The sequence below is a fragment of the Myxine glutinosa genome, chromosome 6 (assembly GCF_964187855.1).
Source record: "Myxine glutinosa chromosome 6, kmMyxGlut1.1, whole genome shotgun sequence".
NCBI lineage: Eukaryota > Metazoa > Chordata > Myxini > Myxiniformes > Myxinidae > Myxine > Myxine glutinosa.
In genome coordinates this window covers 74,853,160-74,872,597 of record NC_136266.1, presented here as the reverse complement: position 1 = coordinate 74,872,597, position 19,438 = coordinate 74,853,160, and the positions used below count along the sequence as shown (strand labels likewise).

Sequence of the window (19,438 nt, the reverse complement as noted above, 5' to 3'; positions counted from 1 at the left end):
TTATCAAACGTCACCAACATGAGTCGATCATCGATTCGAAGAATACTAAAAGACCTTAATGTGAAACCATAGATACCCAGATTAATTCACCAACTATCTGAGGATGATTTTGACAGGCGTGTTGAGGCATGTGAGGCATTGCTTGGGTTAATGGATATGGACAATGATATGCAGAATAGGATCTTGTGGTCAGATGAATCCAAGTTTACTTTATCTGGTTCTGTGAATTGCCATAACAGCGTGATATGGGCAGTAGACAACCCACAATTTACTGTTGTGCACACGTCCAGTATCAAGCTCGTGTGTCTGTCTGGGCAGGCATTTCTTCCAGAGGCATTGTTGGACCAATATTTTTCAAAGAAAATGTGAATGCTGCAAATTACCTTCTAATGTTGGAGCAGCATGTATTTTCACTCAATGAGGGCCAAATGTGGTTCATGCATGATGGTGCGCCTGCTCATTATGCTGCCAGTGTACGCCAGGCCCTTGATTTGAACTTTATAGACAAATGGATTGGTCGTCATGGTCCGGTTGAATGGCCGCCGCGGTCTTGTGATTTAACACCCTGTGATTTCTTCCTTTGGGGTTTCCTCAAACACAAAGTGTATGTGAGGAATCCTATGACCCTCAGAGACTTGAAACAATTCATCCGTAATGAGACTGCTGCCTTAACGACTCAAACATGCAGAACTGTGTCAGAGTGTTTCGTCATGGCTACAGCTATGCATAGACAATGAAGGAAAGCAGTTTGAACATTTGAACCGATCTGTTTCATGTATATTAGACTAAATAGACAGTTTAATGAGTAATCATGTTTTGTTTTGCATCAAAGAATAATAATAAACTTCGTTGTTTGTTGCAGGTATCGTTCTTCAAAATGCGCCCAGGGTTTCTGGACTACCCTGTATATATATATATATATATATATATATATATATATATATATATATATATATATATATATATATATATAGATATATGTATGTTTGTTTTTTGTTGATCTATGATTAAACTCCATGCCTCTATCAGATGAGCCTTTGAGTGATAAGTTTCATGAACATTAACTTGGAATATTGTGGAGTGAAGCTTCAGGTGATTGGAGTCTCATTAAATAGATGCCCCAAGCATGGCCGGATTAAGCTTTCGTTGGTCCTGAGGGGCTCACCTTTTGGAAACCCCTTCAGGATGTTATGAACTTCATCACAATCACAGCGCATTGCACGTAAATCATTAAACTTGAGTGCAGGCAATTTAAATGGACGCATTACGTCTAGCTGTACTCTATCCTAAGAATCAAGTCAATGAAATAAACGTAAAAATGTGTTTACCTACCATGGGAAATCTTCTTTTGTATGTAGCACAAGGCTGCTGAGCGGCACCATTGGTTGAGGGTGTAGCTGTGCTACTGATGCAATCATGGGAAATTATGATCCTGCTTGCAAAGGAGGACTTTTCACGTGAGGTACTTGCGAGACTTCAAAGGGGAAAATTCATGCGTTACATCTTAAAAGTCCAGCTGTCGCAGTAGGAGCTTTCAATGCCGAGGAGGCACGACACACTGAGCCGGCCATGTTGCATCAAAGTACGCAGTGTGTTCTTGGTGAACGCAAGCTCACTGAAAGATCTCTACTCTCTCCGCTGCAGTTTGCAATGATCAGAGAAATACATAAGGAGTCCCATTGGGAAAGTATATGCAGTTTTATCCTTGTAAAGTAGCTGAGCTTGGCTTCTCGGAAAAGTGCAGTCTCTCTGCTTTGTAAAACTCGCGAACTGAACCATCTAAGCAGGGAAACACTCCACACTGAGATCTCTGGAGTATTTTTGTGCCAGTTTTCCAGCATGGCGTCTGAGCTCTTCCCGGTTAAGGTTACAGGAACCAGGAACAACCTTGAAGTTATTTCGACTCACAGCGGAAGCGTTCCCTAGCCGAGAAGACTGTCTCTTATCACGACTCAATGTAGTCATATTGTCTGCTCCTCTGAACAATGCGGCTCCTGGTTGCTTTGTATTCAGATTTGTCTGAAATGTATTTTGCTTCCTTCTCCAAGTCCTCAAAAGCAGTCGCGTAATGATACGAGAAATTCTTTCAGAGAAGACACAAGATGGACAACTGTTTTCGGATCTATATCTGAAGCTTGCAGTGCCTTACTCGTATTGCTGAAACAGACTCGAATTGTATTCCACAAATGACAAAGGAATGCTGTGTCGAGATGATCCATCATGGTAGCAAAGTTATTCGCTTCATGTCTGGCATCGCGGTTCTGCTCTGCGTCTCTTGCAATATCTCTCAAAGCCGCTTGATTGATCTTTTAGCCACCAGCTCGTGATTTTGTTGCATCTGTTCGTGCTGACCATCTGGTCTCAAGACAAAGACTTGACCACTAATCTACCACCCGACACCTGCCATTGATGAGTTGAATTTGAGGAATATGTGAGAGTTTGGATTACTCCAAGGAAACCTACATCTTCTGCAAAGAAATAAGCACTAACAAAGTTCAGTGAATAACCAGCACAAGGCAAAAGGGTTGAATGTTTTGAGTTGAGCCTCTAGGCCAGAATACTGTCCCACCCGACATATGGCTGGCATTGTCATACGACTACCAAGGTCAATCAGAGAAGTTGATAGGCTGCTTTTTAAGGAACTGAAGTCGAGTTTGACCGAATGTCGAGGCCTTCTGACCATCAGGTTGCATAAATGAATTGTTCAGCAGGATCCCCATCTATGGCATATCTCACGATGATCGTTAGTTGATCGCCATTGATGAGATCAGGGCTTGAGTCTACAGAGGTAGAGAAATATCTTTTTCAATTTCGTTATTTATATGGATGCATAAATGATGGAAATTCATTAATTATGGAGGCTCAAGCCTGGTGTTGGCTTAGCGGTTAAGGTGCTGGCTTGGGATCCCGGGATCCTGGGTTCGAATCCCGGTCGATCGCTGAATTAACACCAGGGGGGTTGACTCAGCCTGTCATCCTTCCGAGGTTGGCAAATTGAGTACCAGTTCACTGGTAATTCCCTGTGTGTCGCAAGAGGCGACCAACAGGGTTGGCGGCAGGAAGGGCATCCGGCCGTAAAACATTGCTTCAAAAAGGGAAGCAAGGTGCCCGAAAAAGGCCAACCCCTGCTCTGCGGGGAAAAATGGCCTCTAAATGTGGTTCTATATAATGCTGAGGAAAGATGTGATTTCTTCCCTTTGCCCTTCTGACTAAATTCACCAATGTGATTGGCAAGGAATGGGTTAAACACGGCAATAAGTTCCACGATTCCTAAATAATTGCCACTATGTTTTGAACCAAGGATCTCTTCTTCTTCTATGATTGGCAATCCCCTCTCAGCCAGAAACTTGGCTGACGTCGAACATCCACCCAATATTTTGGCTTTTCTTCAGCTTCTTTCTCTAGTGCTGATCGACATGATGAGATGAGCCCTCATAGCGCAAGATGTACAATCTCTGTGCCCTTCACTCTCGTCGTGGCAGCTCATTTTATCTTCAGTTTTTTTTCCCAGTAACAGAAAGCTTCAGAACTGGATAAGTTGTTAATGCATGACGACATCAAAGTGCAATAAAAACAACACACAGTACCATTTGATGGCCACCGCAGCAGCCAACTGCATTTGCGACCTTCATTTTGTTGAAGGGTATAATACATACTTGCTTTGAAAAAATGATCGTGCCCCATGGGCTTATCTTGGATCGATGAGTAAAATCGGTTTGATACAGAGTACTTCCTAATACCTGTTTTATTCCGGCACATCTGGAGCGGAAGTCTGACCAATAGTGAATGCAAGATTCCTCAATGGGAACCCATTCCCCTGCATCTGTCGATTGGCCTTCCCTTTACAATGGGCATTCAAGTCTCACTCGCTATTCTCAGCTGTAGCAGCAGGCTTTGGCTCACAACCATTTTTCCTTTTGTCCTCTTTGTCAGTTTCAGGAGTGGGATCAGGTGACATACGCGGTGCCACATCGACAGACATGCCAAGTCAGTGTTGTAGTTTTTGCAAGATTTTCCGTCATGTGGTTCGATTTCTTCTTCTCCATTTGCTGTTTCTGGGCACCGGGTTGCAGCATTATTTGTGGCATTTTGAAATTGAAACAGCTTGGTCATGGACAAAAATGATAATAAAAACAACTAGAACGGCACTCAGTAGAGTGCATACTAAATCTAGGCTGACCAGTTTATGTTTTGCATCCCACTGATAGGCCGGATCTGGATTCGGATCTGAACCAAAATCGAATTGGCGTGTTCTTGTCACATACCCAATTCATCCACCTAGTTTTGTCATAATCCGTCCACAATTTTTTGGGAAATGCTATATATGCACCATCTCTTATCTTCCCCCATCCAAAACCTTGATCTTTTCTATCCCCGTTAATTCACCCCGAGATCCACTTTTTTGAAATACCGACTTCTGTACTTGAAGTCCTAGCAGTCTCCATGTGTTTTTTACCTCTCCCACCCCACCCCCCCCCCCCCTTCCCATGCCTACTCCCCCCAAGTCCTCTCCCTTCAACAGATCTCCCGATGTCCTTGCTTTCCATCTTGTTCTCCAGCTCCCTTTATCATATGTCTTATGTGTCAGTTTGTCTTTTTGTGATCAATGTTAGCTTATGTGTATGTATATATATATTGTAACGATTTTGAGAAGTGTGTAACGAATTTGAGAAGTGTAACGGTTTTTGAGAAGTGTAACAATTTTGGAGGAAGTGTAACGAATGTGGAAACGTTACAATGTGAACGTTACAAAAGTATGGTAACACCCTGTTAATGTAAATAATGGTCGCAGCCGTCCTCCTAGTTAATTCCATGAAACTTACACGCAGGTCACGATATATCTTTTAAATAGTGTATTTCCTTATTCCATGTAGGCTAAATATGTGTTTCCCACTAGATTGACTTTGCATTGTATCAAACAAAATAAGCGTAGGCCCTTCCAATTTCCCCAAACATCTCCGCTCTCCAAAGTTGCTTTCAAAAGGGGAGTTGTTTTCAATCCCGCAGGCCGCCATTGCCCATGTGCTTTGAGTCGGAGAAGAAAGGCGTGTCTCCACCTCGTCATAAGAGGGAAGGAGTGAACCAGCCCTAACAGCCAATCAGCACCGCGGTGAGCGACCCGGTAGGCGTGCCCTCGGAGCCGGCGGCTTAATTCCGCCCGAGGTGATAAAAGCGACTGTAAGGGACTGCTTTATGAGATGACCTGGGAGATGAGCAAAGAGGCTGCACCAAGAGGAGCGGTGAGATGCGAAACGCTCCAAGCCAAAGAGGAGAGGTACTCGGCAAGGAAACCAGCTTTGGAGAGACGCGCTGAAAGGAGGGAGACGGCTCCACCACAAGAAGAGGAGCAGGTGTGCCGAACCAGCGCGTGACGTCTACCGCAGCGGATACACGACGGAGGGTTTTCCCGCCAAAACCGCGAGGAATTGCGAGCTGCTGCCTCCCGACTTTGCCTCCCTCTCAAGCAATCCACCTCAAGCCCTACCTGCCTGCATTATCCCCTGTGTAAGTGTGAACGTCCTGTCCTGCTCGTTGTCTTGGGGTTAAGTAAAAATGAATAGTGTAAGTTAACGATTCGCTGTGTTACTGCTTCTTCCATCCATTGCTGTGTGTGTATAATAAATCTGTTCTTCCTCCGTATTCTTCTTCTTCTTCTTTTTCATTCTCTTTCGGTCGCTTTAGAGGTTTCCCGATTGAATATCTGTGGGGCGATCTGGTCAACGTCGGGTGGAATCGGGTTCTAATCGGGGAGTAACTGTTCGGACGCGGTTAAATACACCACCGCTCGGTCAATATAACATCTAAAGCCGCGTCTGTAACAATTGGTGTCAGGAGTGGGATTCGGACCTGGGACTAAATTTGTTAGGCCCAAATTTTGGAACACCAATTGTACTATTAGAGTAACAATTGGTGTCGAGGAGGGAGATCGGACCCGAAATCGGACCCGAAGCGCGCTTAACGCGCTCAAAATTACAAGCTGCCGAAATTTATTTTGTTTCATAAAGCAAAACTCGAATTTTGAGATCGCGCCATGGACAATCAAGGCGATCGGATGTTGGTGGGAGAGATAGACAGGGTGGAATCGACCCAGGACCTCGGGGAAATGTATGTGGAGGAAAGGGAGGAGGAGAAAAATGGCAATGTGGTTGCGGGAGTATCAGACGCACAAAATGGCGCTCTCGCGCACGAGGTTTCAGGCGCGCAAAGAGGCGCCTCGCACGAGCGCGCGGTAGCCGAGCCCGCTGTATCAGCGGGCTTTAACATGCAGCAGTTCATGGCACGGTTTAGCGAATACATGGCACAGTCGAAGTGCGACAACGAAAAAAGAGCCAGGGAAATGGAGGGAATGGAAAACAGAATGGGGGAGCGACTAGGAAATCAAATCGGGGAGTTAGACAAGAAATTTGGGAAGTTAGACAATAATTTTGAGGAGTTAGACAAGAAATTTGGGAAGTTAGACAATAATTTTGAGGGGTTAGACAACGGGATAAAAGAGGTGAAAAATGGGTTAATGGGTTTAGAGAATAGGATGGAGGACAAATTGCGGGAAATAGGGGAACAATCTGCCAGGGAAATCAAACAAATGGGAGAGCAGATAGAGGAGGTGAAAATCGGGGTAGAAACCAAACTGGATGCTCAGAGGGATGAATTGGGACAGATGAGGGTGGCATCTACAAAAGAGATGGAGGAAATACGACGAGGGGTGAGTGAGGAGGTTTCGGAGCTACGCGAGGAGGTAAAGCGAGGTGAGAAGCGTATGGAGAAAGAGGTGAGAAATAATACGGCTAAGTTACAAGGGGGCATAGAGGGTCTGACGGAGGAGGTGGAACAGCTGACGGAGGGACAAAAAGAACTAGTGGAGCAGGTTCAAAAGAACACTGCGGTACTAGGAGGGTTAAAGGCGACACAAAAAGAAATTAAAAACGAATTAATAGCGACACAGAAGCAATGTCAGATGGTACGTGAGGAACTGACAATGAGGGTGGACGAGGTGACAGAGATAATGGAGACAAAGGACCGGCAGGTGAGGATGCACATAGAGACGGTCACGGTAGCCTTAGAGGACGAACTTGAGGAGACGCACCGAGAAATAAAAGAGGTTAAACAAAAATTAGAGGAAGTGGAAGAAGAGGTGAGTGAAATTAAGAAGGGACGAACAGAAACTAAAAGAGAAATCCAGGAGGAGGTGATGGAATATGTGCAAGGTCGGTGCTCAACTCATGATGTGATGCTCACTAACCGAATAAAGAGTTTGCAGGTGGCAAAGGAGGTGCGGAGACAAGGTACGGAGGTGAGTGGCAATGTATATGATGTGAGGAAAGCTTCAGTCGGCTTGGGGATTGGTTTGGATCCGGGTGTTCGTGAGAGGCCGTTGGTGAAGTGTGCGACAGGTCAGGTGTGCGAAAAAAGAGGTGTGCGAGAATGTCCGACCATGGGGTGTGTGAGGAAAAAGTGCACGCCGAGGAGTGAGTGTGCCGTCAAGAGTGAGTTGGTCGAAGCGCGTGTGCGAGGGGGTACATGGAAGCGCGGTGTGGTGAGTGTTACAGAGGAAGTAACGAAAAAGTGTGCGCAAGAGGATGCGCGAGAAAGGTGTGTAACGGACGGGTGCATGGGGAAAGCGCATGCTGTCAAGAGTAAGGGAGAATGCATGCCTGTGGTGAGTGTTACAGAGGGTGTAACGGGACAATGTGCGGAAGAGTGTGCGCGAGAAAGGTGTGTAACGGACAGGTGCATGAGGAAAGAGTGCGCTGTCGAGAGTAAGGGTGAGTGCGTTGTCAAGAGTAGTGGTGAGAGTAGTGAGAGTGACAAGGAGCGTGAGTTGGTTGTGACAGGTGAGCGAGGATGTACACCTGGAATGGAAGGATGCACACCTGGAATGGTAGAGCGTGAGTGGGAATGCACGCTGGAATTGGTCGTGAGGCACGTGGTGGGGTGTGCGGGTGAGAGCACACCTGTGATTGTCACAAAGGAGGTGACCGAGAAAGGGGCGCGAAGAGGTGTATTGGTGAGGTGTGCGAGCGACGAATGTGTGCCAAGGTGTTCGGTGGTCAGGTGTGTGACCAAGTCGGTGAGCGGAATGAGTGTACCGAGGTGTGTTAGAGAAGGTACGACCAAGAGCAGGGAGACGGCTGCATGTATGAGCAAGAAAGGGGTAGCGTATGCATGTAAGCGTCCAGGTGAAGCGTCGACGGTAACCGGTTTAGCGGTTAGGGCGACTTATAGCCGAATCGGGCCCTCGGTGCGCGTCGGGCAGCTTCGCGTGCCGCGAGGACCAGCGGGGATCCGAACCACGGCGGTTTCGAAAGAACCGCCGTACGCGATCCACGCTGTGCCTCGCTTGGAACGGCCGCGTCCGGGCTCCACTAGGCGGAGCGGGCAGCTGGATAGGAAGGGTCGTCATGGCGACCACGTTTTGTTGAGACGTGCCGGCAGGTCGAGATCGGGACATTGGATGGCTCCACGCCGAGGTGGTGCGTGGGATCTCGGCCCGGGTAAGCCCCCGCCCCTGCCCCGAATGCGGGACGCATCCAGCCGCCGGCACAAAAGAATCCGCGTTCATTGCTCGGCTGTACGAAGCCGGGCTGTAGACGTGAATTGGCGCACCGAGAGGATGTAATAAGTAGACGGGTGATGGTGATAGTGATAGTGATTTAAAACGAAATTTAGAAAAGTGAGTAGAATTGGCAGTAAATGAAAAATTTTTGAATTGGTTGGAATCTGGACGAACAAAATTGATAGTGAGAGACCCCCGATGTGGTGGGATGGCAAATCCACCATCCCTCACGGTGGGGGCAAATGCGCAATAGTTTGTGGGGTGGCTATGACAACCGAGCCAGGGAGGGCTTGGATAATTGTAGGGATCTAGCGAAGTTGACATTAGGTAACGTTAAGTTTAGTTAGTGACTGATACCTGTAGTGGGGACGCAGGTAGATTAGTGTGGATTATAATGACGTGGGAGCGCAATAGTTTAAAGGGACGACTGGGAAGCGCAAGTTTCAGAGGGGAGTAGTTAGATGAGATGATGCCGTATGTGTGAGGATTGAACAGGTGAGAATTGAACAGGTGTGATTGCACAGGTGTGCAACTGAACAGGTGGATGGAGCAGTGTATGAGTGAGTGATAGTGATTGCGTGTTGTGTTGACCAAATGGTCCAGGAAGAAAGGAGGGTGCAGGTGGCACCAGGTGTGAGGGCACAGGTGTGCAACAACAGGTGTATGTGGCTGTGTGGAATAAATGGTAGTGTGGAATATCTGGAGTATTGGAATGGATGGTCGTGGAGTGAGAATGGTGGAAATTGTGGAGTGGAGTGGATGGTGCGAAGGTGTGAATGGGGGAAGAGTGGACCCACATCACGGATACCCGGGGCGGGTAGTGTAAGTGTTAGGTAGAGGGTACAGGTAAATTGTGGTTGGATATTGGCATCTGTGGTGCGGATGCAGAATGGTATGTGGATGGGTGCATTAGTGTTGTGGAAATGGCTGGGCGTGTAGCCTGTTAGTGTGTGTAGTTGGTTTGGGCACTCCACCACTGTAAGGATGTCGGCCAGGTGAGGCCGCAGGTGGGCTCTGGGAGCCGGTTGTAGTTGTTGTGGATGGGGCCCGAGGATCCGGAGGACGGACCCGGGTAGCCCAGTGCCAGAGGGCACCGAGTGGGGTGCTAGAGCCAGGAGGGGCCCACCCCAGTTAGATAGGTTAGGGTGAGGAGCTAGGTAAGCTCGGGTGGCAACTACAGTGGTGGAGGTGTGCAGGTGGGTAGACCTGTTGGGAGAGCTAGACGTCGCAGCCCAGAAATTGTGCGAGAGCACCGGGAGATGAATCGGGGGAGTGAGACCCCAAATTGAGAGGCACCACAGTTTGGTCAATGGGAATTGGTTTTTAGAACCCATAGTGTAAGTTGGCCAATGGATTGGCAGGGAGAGACCCCGGGTAGTGTAAAGTGTGTTAAAGTCATTTAGAGGATAGTTAGGATGAAGGATCTCCTCGCACCATCTGCATCCACTCACCTGAGGTGACAGGTACTCCACACCATGCCATGTTTTGATTATTTTTTATGATGCAAATGTTTGGATTGTGAGACGCATCATGACATGGGTGTGACATTGTGCGTAATTCCATCTCTCCCTCCTTATGAGGATTGATGATGAATTGGTGATGGCAAATTTTGAAGTAGAGGGATTGTGGTGACGAATTTGGTATAGGGGAAATATGGGGAAGACGTGACAGTAGTGACGAATTGGTAATGTGTAGATTTTGTACATATGGGGTAAGGGCAAGGGCAAGGGCAGGGTAGGTGACAGGGGGGTGACGTACGGTAGGGACGAGCTTTCTCACTTCGCCCTCCGTACGCATTTCGCCTTGCATTGCCTTATTGACGTGTACCCTTGTGACCTTACCCCTCGCTCAATTGTCTTTCTTTTGTCTCCCACATGACCTGTGCGCCATTGGGTGCCGAGGGGAGCGTGCGTGAGGTGGCCATTGTGCGCCCGAGATTCCCAGAACCAGCATGCATTGCGTTGATGTACCACTTTATGGACCGCTGTTCTGCGGCCAAGTACCACTTGATGGACCCCAGGTTCTGGGGCAGGGCACCTCTGTTGGAGACCGGCCATAGTGGCCAGGGAATCTTGCTTGCGGACCTCGGTAAGGTGGCACCTATGCCAAACAGGTGGACCACCCTTAGTTGGCCCCTGAGGCCCTAAATAAAAAATGAACACAAGTTGTGCTTTTTTATTATGTCCAAATAGGCCGCATGAAGCCAGAAGACGTCGGGAAGAACATCGGCCCAGCAGAGAAAGAGAAGACCACCACCAGTTGTTTTGTTGTGTTTATTATGAACCATGGTGACTGCGCACCGGGTGGTGCTTTTGGTGCTTTTGGTGCTTTTGGGTGCTTTGGTGGTATTGGTACTGGTGCATCGATGCAATGCGTGCTGTCTCCTCCCTCCCAACAGGAATTTCTTTATCTTGTTCCCTAAAAAAAAAAAAAAAAAAACACAGGTCCTGGGTTGCGTTGTAAATAAGAAATCACGTCATTGTAAATAATGCTCGCCACCGTAAATGTATAGTTTGAGAATAATTCCGTAATTCGGTTAGCTGTGGGCTTGAGTCTGTTAGACAGGGTGCAATGCAATAGGGGGACATACTTATTTGTGTTTTAAAATTGTCACACTCAGGGTCAGGTTAATTGTAGAGGGAATTACACCTACGTGTCACACTAAGTTAAAGTTTAGTAGGCCCGAGCACGGGCCTGAAGAAAGGAGGGTGCAGTGTAACGATTTTGAGAAGTGTGTAACGAATTTGAGAAGTGTAACGGTTTTTGAGATGTGTAACAATTTTGGAGGAAGTGTAACGAATGTGGAAACGTTACAATGTGAACGTTACAAAAGTATGGTAACACCCTGTTAATGTAAATAATGGTCGCAGCCGTCCTCCTAGTTAATTCCATGAAACTTACACGCAGGTCACGATATATCTTTTAAATAGTGTATTTCCTTATTCCATGTAGGCTAAATATGTGTTTCCCACTAGATTGACTTTGCATTGTATCAAACAAAATAAGCGTAGGCCCTTCCAATTTCCCCAAACATCTCCGCTCTCCAAAGTTCCTTTCAAAAGGGGAGTTGTTTTCAATCCCGCAGGCCGCCATTGCCCATGTGCTTTGAGTCGGAGAAGAAAGGCGTGTCTCCACCTTGTCATAAGAGGGAAGGAGTGAACCAGCCCTAACAGCCAATCAGCACCACGGTGAGTGACCCGGTAGGCGTGCCCTCGGAGCCGGCGGCTTAATTCCGCCCGAGGTGATAAAAGCGACTGTAAGGGACTGCTTTATGAGATGACCTGGGAGATGAGCAAAGAGGCTGCACCAAGAGGAGCGGTGAGATGCGAAATGCTCCAAGCCAAAGAGGAGAGGTACTCGGCAAGGAAACCAGCTTTGGAGAGACGCGCTGAAAGGAGGGAGACGGCTCCACCACAAGAAGAGGAGCAGGTGTGCCGAACCAGCGCGTGACGTCTACCGCAGCGGATACACGACGGAGGGTTTTCCCGCCAAAACCGCGAGGAATTGCGAGCTGCTGCCTCCCTACTTTGCCTCCCTCTCAAGCAAACCACCTCAAGCCCTACCTGCCTGCATTATCCCCTGTGTAAGTGTGAACGTCCTGTCCTGCTCGTTGTCTTGGGGTTAAGTAAAAATGAATAGTGTAAGTTAACGATTCGCTGTGTTACTGCTTCTTCCATCCATTGCTGTGTGTGTATAATAAATCTGTTCTTCCTCCGTATTCTTCTTCTTTTTCATTCTCTTTCGGTCGCTTTAGAGGTTTCCCGATTGAATATCTGTGGGGCGATCTGGTCAACGTCGGGTGGAATCGGGTTCTAATCGGGGAGTAACTGTTCGGACGCGGTTAAATACACCACCGCTCGGTCAATATAACATCTAAAGCCGCGTCTGTAACAATATATATCGTTTTTGGCCCTATCAATCAATAGTGAAGAATCACTTTAAAAGTTAAAAAAGATATTCGGAGCCGGATCCGGATTCGGATTTTCACCAAAATTGAATCGATACTTCCTTGACAGACCCCCAAACTGTCCACCAACTTTCCTCTGAATCCGTCCACAACTTTTTGGGATATGCTGTTCACAGAGAGGCAGACAAACAGGTGAAAAAACATAACCTCCATCCACCTTTGGTGACGGAGGTAAATATATATCTGCACGAGAAGCGCAAGGCCAAACATAAGCAGCAAAATCCTTTACGTCACTACGTTTGTGTGGACAGGTTCGCCCTCAGTTACTCTGGTTATCGCACGGGCCCGATCACGTGTAAGTAGTGTGTGTATGAAAACATGGAATTAGATGTTTGTTTGTTTTTCTGAAAAAGCCCCATTTGCCCCCAATGTTAATCGGGCACTGGCTCGAAGTTGAGGAGGAAGCGTCGTTACAAATATACAGCAAAGGGAATGGGCTCAAATCTTTGGGATGACAGGAATCCGAAGCACTCGGCAAGAAGCCCTATAGTGATCCGATCTACCTCTTGTGTCTTCATATAAACTCACTTGCATCCATTGGCATTGCTCCTCTGTACGAATTGGCCACCTTTCCTTTGGCAGGTGCACTGCCTTACAAACCATCACAACACCGTTTCATTTCTTGCCTTTGCCACACAGCACCACCCTTTCCTGCCCAACACAGGTAACACTCTCATCCACTGGTTCCATTTTACCATCGGTGTACTTTTTCAGAGCCCAGTCTATAATAAGGTCTCCCGCTTTGTTTCTATTTCAAACGGAATAATAAATTCATCGCCTCTGCCTTTCAAGGTCAGTGTTCACTCGGGTATTTTCTATTATTCTAAGAACGAGACTCCAGCTTTCCTTTTGGATCTTTCCTTTTCCCGCCTACTCTCTCCTTTCAATCAGCACTACCGGCATCGGCTTCCCCAGCTCGTGGTCTCGTCTTCGGCCCCGACCGCCAATTAAACGGTTTCCTCTTGCTCGCCATTCCGCAACATCTCGGGATGTAAGAGCGATTAGTATGCGAACTGCGATGGAATGCCGAGGGAAAGGATTCGTCATACCAAGGCCAACGCGCAGCCTTTCAAAGTGTCACAGAAGCATTATAATCAGCAGGTCAAAACAGGATTTTGTTTCATTATATCATTACAACTTCCTTTAAGGGGCTGGATATAATGCATGTTTTTATTTCTATACATTCGACCCATTCCGTGGTTTAATGTTAACAATCAGTCTTTCTTAGGCGGATTACAAATTGCCAAAAGCTGTGACGTCATTCTACATTCAAAGGCGTAAAAATTGACTTCATTTGAATTGAAGATTTCTTTTTGGTTTAATGGTCATTCTAATGTTGGATCTTTAAATATTATTACCTCTTAAATCAATTTCCCAAATACCCAGCTGTGCCCCACTCTCACACCTCATTTTTACCCTCGTCTGAGGAGAGGGTATTGCATTTGAGTCCGTTTCTTTTTCTGTTTGTCCACACAGAATAAATATGATTTGCTCTGCAACTGTTGGTCCGATTGACAGGAAATTGTCACCATAGGTGCACCTCCACCTGCAAAATTGTTTAATGATAATTATGACGTCATAGGTCACGTGGTTCGGCCGCAATCTTGGAAAAACCGAAAACAAGTAAAGATACATACAAAGTACACCGCCCCCATGCCAAATAATTAAATATCCTACAGCGCGGCATTGCCAGGGGGCCTCCGGCACCCGGCAATACCGCAGTGCAGCTCATAGAGGCTGCATTGGGAGGGAGAGGTGTACAATAATTGATTGATTAATTGCATAATTAAAATCAATAAAAGATTATCATAAAATATTTTCTTAATCAATTGGCTAATAGCATGACTAAACACTAGTGCTTCATCCGAAGATGTATCTTTTAGAAATTTAATTAAATAAGTCATTAATAAAAAATTAAATAATTAATTGATTAATCAATAAATAATTAATCAATGAAATGATTCATCAATAAATGAAAAATATCCTTTATGGCCACATCACCTGGTCACTGTCATGTCCAAATATTAGCTTCCCTGCTCAAAAGGTGCCTGAGATATTGGCCAGATGAGAAAGAAAATAAATAAATGATTAATAATGAAAATAAATAAATAATAATCCGAAAAAAATGAAATACTTAATCAATTGGCTTAGAGAATATATAAACCACCACCATTTCATCAGAATCTGTAACTTAAAAACAATTTTTTATGTCATTAATCGAATAATTAAATAATTAATCGATTAATTAATTAATTGATTAATCAATAAATCAAATTTGGCCTTTGCAGCCAAATCACTTGGTCATTGGCATGTCCAAATATCAGCTCCCTAGCTCAAAAGGTGCCAGAGATAATGCCCAGAAGAGAAAGGAAATATATAAGTACTTAATTAATCGCTAATAATTAAATAACTCATCAATAAATTGATTAATCAAAAAACAAAAAATACAGTTTTTGACAAAGGACTTGCTCACTATTGTGCCGAAATTTCAGCTTCCTAGCTCAAAGGATGGCTGAGATATCGCCCGGACAAACAAACAAACAAACAAACAAACAAGAAAGAAAACAACCAGAGTGAAAACTGAGTACTCCCTTTCAGCGTGCGTCACTGCCGAGCCCCCTTCGGTGCCCGGCAATGACGATATGCAGCGCATGTCGATGGCATAGGAAAGGAGCGGTGTACAACAAGTACAGATACATTCAAAGTACACCGCCCCCATGCCAAATAATTAAATATCCTACAGCGCGGCATTGCCGGGGCGCCTTGGGCGCCCGGCAATACCGCAGTGCAGCTCATAGAGACTGCATTGGGAGGGAGAGGTGTACAATAAATTGATTGATTAATTGTATAATTAAAATCAATAAAAGATCATCACAAAATATTTTCTTAATCAATAATTGCCTAATAGCATAACTAAACCACTCGTGCTTCATCCGAAGATGTATCTTTTAGAAATTTAATTAAATAAGTCATTAATAAAAAATTAAATAATTCATTGATTAATTAATAAATAATTAATCGATTAAATGATTAATCAATAAATCAAAAATATCCTTGATAGCCACATCACTTGGTCACTGTCATGTCCAAATATTACCTTCCCAGCTCAAAAGGTGCCTGAGATATTGGGCAAATGAGAAAGAAAATAAATAAATGATTAATAATGAAAATAAATAAATAATAATCATAAAAAAATTAAATTATTAATCAATTCGGTCATAGAACACATAAACCACCACCATTTCATCAGAATCTGTAACTTAAAAAAAGAATTTTAGTCATTAATCGAATAATTAAATAATTAATCGATTAATCGATTAATTGATTAATTAATAAATCAAAAATAGTCTTTGCAGCCAAATCACCTGGTCATTGGCATGTCCAAATATCAGCTTCCTAACTCAAAAGGTGCCTGAGCTAATGGTCAGAAGAGAAAGGGAATGTAATTAATTAAATAAGTACTTAATTTAAAAAAAAAAAAACTTAATTTAAAAAAAGTACTTAATTAATCGCTAACCTGGAAAATAAAGGATGTGGGGAGGAATGAGGAGTCGGGGAAGACACACGGGGTGAACATGATGGATCGAGAAGCAAACTGTCACGAAGGAAAAACTGTAAACTTGGAAAGAGGTGGGATTGAGGAGGGTTGACGAGGTAGAAAGGATTATGGTTTTGGATGGGGGATGATCTGAGATGGTGGTGAACAGCTGTCTTGGACATCTGGTGGGAAATCTTATTACCTGCCCCACCGAAGGTAGACGGATGTTATGTTTTTACCTCTGGTTGTCTGTATGTCTTTTTGTTTGTTTCTATCTGTGAGCAGAATATTTCAACAAGTTATGGACGGATTTGGACGAAACTTTGTGGACAAGTTTGATGTGCGAAATGGACGACTTCATTTGATTTTGGTGAAGATCCAGATCCAGATACGAGGATTTTTTTTTTTTTTCTAAGTGATTCCTCACCATTGAGAGATGGGGCCAAAAACAATATATAGCACAATATTTTTAAAAAGTTTTGGACGGGTTGTGAGAAAACTTGCTGGATGAATTGAGCAGGTGACAAGTTCGGATGCGGACCTGGCCTATCAGTGGGATCCAAAACGTAAACCGTTCTACCTGGCAGAGGTATGTGTTCTGCCAAGTGCCATGCATTCTCGCTCTCCTATTTGGCCAGAATAGGTCTGTAAATCAGGGATGAATGCTGTTTGTTCTACAGTGGTCTCAGGCTCATGGAAAGACTTTGTACATAAATCACATGTAAGACAAATTGCACACTTACCCACAATCCTTTCTACCTACATTAACTCGACGCAACCCTCTTACCTGCAGGTTGCTGTGTTTCCTTCCCTCCCCCATCCTATTCATTCCCTTACTCATTGTGCCCAACAGTTGCCCCACCGCCTCCATACCCTCCGACACCTCGCTCATTCATTAGCATCGATCTTGTAAAGAAAATAAAAATGAGATTAGCAGCCATCATTGTACTTTTGGACGAATGATATGGACATTAGTATACGATTGACAAACACCTAGTATATGGGATTTGAATCCAATTTCCCCACACCGTGAGCCAGGAGTTCAAATGGGAACACGAGCAGGTCAACGCATTTGAAACTGAAGTTTCCATTCCCATTTCCCCCCACATTGCCTGACCGATATATCTTTTGACACAAATAATCTCAGCGGCCCCCTTTGAATTCACAAAGCAAAAGCAGGAATCATTCTCACATTGAGACTGATAAAGTTCCAATCACACGTGATCAGATTTGATAGGGACATTTACTGGCATTGGGATCATTGACAATTCATGACGAGTACAAACTTCTCTAATTTATCCATCAATTCAATGAATGAGACCCTCAGAAATTGGATGCCTGTTCTGCCAACATGTAGCCGATGGAAGTCGTAAGTTGAGCGTGCAATTGCCGGACGCCATGCCAACATGCAAGGGGCAGCAATGGCTCCACAGTTCAGGTATAAAACGAAACAGGGAAAACATGTTCATTGCCTCAAGTCGTTTGATACAGCCAGGTATATTCCAATCACAAATCAGTTCAATTAAGTGCATTTTGTGTGTTTTTGCCAATTCCAATTGCCCATGCCCTCATTATATATTGGTCCGTTAGCCTTCGATCTCCCCGAGGTTTTTTATATGTACATGATCGGAGCTCGTGGAAGAGTTAGAGCAGAATGAAAGGGAACAAAATGGAAAGGGGGAAACACCAACAGCGGAGTAGAAGTGAGAGTGAGATAAGGGGAGGGAGAGAAGGACAACGTGGGAAGACAAGGGGCAAATAAAATGAAAGAAACACAGCAAGAAGTGGAAGGGGAAAGTGGGAATAAAAAAAGAAAAACAACAAACCAAGCGACAACTAACAAACAAAAAGAGGTGTTGTCACAATAAGCTGGAAAAGAGGAGTGCTTGCTGAATGGGGTCAATTGGGGTAGAACAGATAATGATCGAAGATGACTTAAGCTTGTGGTAGATTTAAATAGGTGGTCTCCTTGGGGACCAAATAATGATACCAAATCCTTCTTGGAGAAATGTGGAGTTTAAAGGATTGAGCTTAAAGCTCAACGATGGAATTTAATCTTTATCTCCAAGCACTGCTGATTTAAAGTGAAGATACATCTCAACATGAGATCTTTTGTCATATTTGCAAGATTGTAAATATGTATATATATATATGTATATAAGCGTCTTTGGGCTTCCTGAAAAGCGCTATCTATCTTCTATCTATAATTCCAGTAATCTCTGTGTGTGTGTGTGTGTGTGTGTGTGTGTGTGTGTGTGTCTGTGTGTGTGTTTGTTTGTTTGTCTGTGACCGCTGTTTCTCGACAACTACGGGTCCGATATACTTGAAACTTGCCAGGTATATTGCTGGGGACCCGAGGATGTGCCTTTTCAAGGTTTGAAATTAATCGGACAAGTAGTTAGCGAGCTATGTCCAAAAAACGATTCAACCAATCAGAGAGCAGCGAGCTATCACGTGTGCCGAACGTGGCGAACAGACTCTGCCTCGGACGGCACATTTGAGAGCGTATTCATTTATTTCACGTTGGCAAACTATGTTGGCGTTAAACTATGTTTTAAAACTAAATAAAACTAATTTGCGATTCATCGTAACTGCGATTTGCGACCTTCCGGACAGTGAAGACTTCACTTCCGGCAGCCAATCACAGAACGCGTTGTTGCGAGCCGAGCCGAGCGCGTGCGCCATTACGGTTCGTAATTCGATTTCTTCCGGAGAAAATAATAATTTCTCGATTTCTTATGCGCATTATTTCTCCCAGAGCGAAGGGCGGAAGCGAAGAGCGTTGTTTTTTTTGTTTACGGGCGTACGGGCGGGGTAGAGCGTACGGGTAGCGTTTTTTTTTTTTTTTGGCAAGGAACGGGCACCCACGTACGGGCATGCCCTAGTATAAAATAAATGCATTATTATTATTATTATATTCTTTACTGCTCAATGTGCTGCCTTTTTTCCGCAAATATAAATCCTCAGCTGCAGATCTTCCACCATGTATACACATATACCATATACCCAGGGTTAGGTCATGGGCACAAAAAAAATCACCCCTCTCCCCCACATACCCAAGGAAATTATCTGCATGTACGTATGTGTGCATGTATGTATGTATCCATGTGTGTATGTCTGAAAATCATAGAAAGAAAAATAGCTGAGCCAATCTCCATCAGATTTTGCATACATGCTGGAGCGACCCAGGTTCAAGTCACGGGCACAAAAAAAAATCTCCAAAATTTCCTCTCCCCACAAGGGAATTCGCAATGTGTGTGTGTTGGTCTGAAAATGATAGGAAAAAAAACAGCCTGGATCAATCTCCACCAGATTTGGCATACATGCTGGGGCAACCGCGGGCCAGGTCATGGGCACCGACCTCGCCACGCCCGCCTGC

At 44.9% G+C, this 19,438-nt stretch overlaps 1 protein-coding gene across 1 annotated transcript in view; it reads right to left on the bottom strand.

Moving 5' to 3' along the window:
* The window catches only part of LOC137429981 (inactive dipeptidyl peptidase 10), a 380,373-nt gene that overhangs the window by 328,758 nt on the left and 32,177 nt on the right, over positions 1 to 19,438 (bottom strand). The gene's annotated exons all lie outside the window — the stretch shown is intronic.